This window comes from Callorhinus ursinus, unplaced genomic scaffold, assembly GCF_003265705.2.
Source record: "Callorhinus ursinus isolate GAN/ISIS: 27379988/994484 unplaced genomic scaffold, GSC_fseal_2.0 scaffold27, whole genome shotgun sequence".
Lineage (NCBI taxonomy): Eukaryota > Metazoa > Chordata > Mammalia > Carnivora > Otariidae > Callorhinus > Callorhinus ursinus.
The window spans coordinates 16553446-16555945 of NW_027397089.1; positions in this window are offsets into that span (position 1 = coordinate 16553446).

Here is a 2500-nt window from a genome sequence, read left to right on the forward strand (position 1 = left end):
GTCCCTGCTGGGGGAGCCGTGCCCCGACTGGGCCGCAGATCACAGTTTATGGCAACCCCGAGCTGAGAGCCCGCGACTCTGCTCCGTCTCTGCAGCCGGCTTCCCCGCTCTGATACCTGGGAGCTCTGGCGCACTCAGGCACCCCCGGTCTCTCCGTGACCCCAAGGGTCCTGAGACCACACTGTCCCGGGAGGATTCCACCCCCCGCTTAGCCACTGCAGCGACGTCCCTCCGCCGAGCCAACTTCTAAAAGGTCCGATTTTGTGCTCCGCGGCTCTATCACTTGCCAGAAGCGGCCGACGGAGGCCCCTCCCCCGCCGTCTATCCTCCCGAATATCGCCTCGGATTCACTTCTCCGCACGCCCTACCTTCCAGTAAGTGGTCGCTTCTCTGTTCAGAGAGTTGTTGCTACTCTCCTGTTCGATCTCCTGTTGAGTTCGTAGGTGTTCAGAATGGTTTGATCCCTATTCAGCTGAATTCCTGAGACCAGACGAAATCTAGGTCTCCTACTCCTCCGCCATCTTGCTCCGCCCCCCAGAATAACACTAAATTTAAAGCTCTTAAAAGTATGGGATTACCTATGTCATTTCCCATGTGTCTTCTAAAATCTTTCCCCAACTAACAAGAACAAAACCCCAATTTGGATCATACTCTTTTTGTTGCTGTTGTTATTGTTGTTCTTACAGCGCCGCACAACTTTACAGAGCCCATGAACACAAGTGCTATCTCATAGAATCCTTGCAGGTAGGCTCCATGCTCAAATGATCATTGGTGGTACAGCCAGGGCTAGAAACCTTATCTCCTGATTCCCTCTCCAGAACATTTCCCTCTTCCACTTTACTTAGTTCCTGCCCCAACCTGTACCCGAGACAGCCGCAATGGTCCTGATTCCTCTATTTTCCACCTGCTGCTTATGCTGCCCCACCCCCACCTTCATTACAGGCATTAAAAATAAAAAGCCATTTGCTTATGCTATTCACTTATTTTTTTAAATCAATTCAGACATTTTAATTCTATTTAATTTTCCTTCTTTCCTTGTCTTACATCTCTTCCCCTCACCCAATTATGTAGTGGCTTTTTCACATACAGGCACCAAAAAGCCAAAATTCAGGTAAAAGAAGTCTTTTGTTTTCCCTACATGTTACCAAATAGTTCATGTTCTTATACTTGTCACTTCCTTTTGGTCCTGTTTTCATTTTTTCTGATACTTCTTTATTATGAGAAGAAAGGAAAGGGGTATCATAGTGGGAACAAACAGGGTGGAGGGTGTCAGGGAGAGCAGAAAAGCAAAATAAGGATTTATTCCATGCTGTATTAGCATGTCATTTTAAGGTTTCCGGCATCCCCACCCCCGCCATATCTAATTCATTATTAGGCCTTGTTGATTTTATCTCTGTAGTATCTCTCAAGTCCATCCACTTCTTTCCATTTCAACCAACTTCACCATAATTTAGTCTTTCCCCAACTAGCTCCTGTCAATTTGCACCCACTCTTGCCCATCTGGTATATGTCATAGGCTCTAAACAGAATGATCAAAAAGGACTTTTAAGTCTCAAGCTAAACTCTATAGGGAATAATAGCAACAGTCATCATGACTATTATTAAAATTTGTTCAGCACTTCCATTGTGCCATGTACTATTTCTTTTTAATTGAATCTTTAAATGTAAGCAATAGTTTTCATTTTTTTCTTTTTTTTGCATGTTTAGGAGGCCAATCAGTCTTATAATTTGCTCATACTGCTTTCTGTATTTTGACAGGAAAACACATGCACACACAAACACACAGATAAACACACATCATTGTATATCCTAGGTGTTATACTCGCTTTAGGATGAATCATGATAATGAACTATATTTTCTTGCCTCCTGAAAAAAATGGTTTTCTGGGTTTTCTGAGTTGAATTATAAAATCTGTGTGTGGTAATTTTATATTAGAACCTATTACTTGGGGGAAATCCTGCACTATCTCTGGTATGTTTACATTTTTTTTTTTTTTATGTGTGCCCAGAATACAAAGTTTGACCTTCTCTGGTTGGCTTGCAAATTTTTTTTGAGGTGTGTACATATATTTTTTTTTCTTTTTACCTTTTGACTCCCATACTAATTTTTAATTTAGCTGGACACATAACTTTCCACCTCTTATACACATTTCAAAAAGCATAATGCTAGATTATAAAATGAAACATACATTAAGTCTTTCAGAGTTTTATCTTTATAGTCATAAAATCAACAAAGAAGTAATATTTTTCTACAATCCATTCTAACAAATTTAACATCTTAGAAACTTTTCTGAAAATATATTCATTGTTTTTAACATTTCTTCTTTGATTTCATACCAAACTTATGTTTATCACATGATTGCTCACCCAATTATACAACAAAATAAAAAGCATCATCAAATAGTTTAATAGGAATATAGGAAAATGTAGTTTGGTTCATCAAATGATGCAGAAAATAATGTGACAACAAAAAAATCTGATTGCAAATAAGATATTAGTT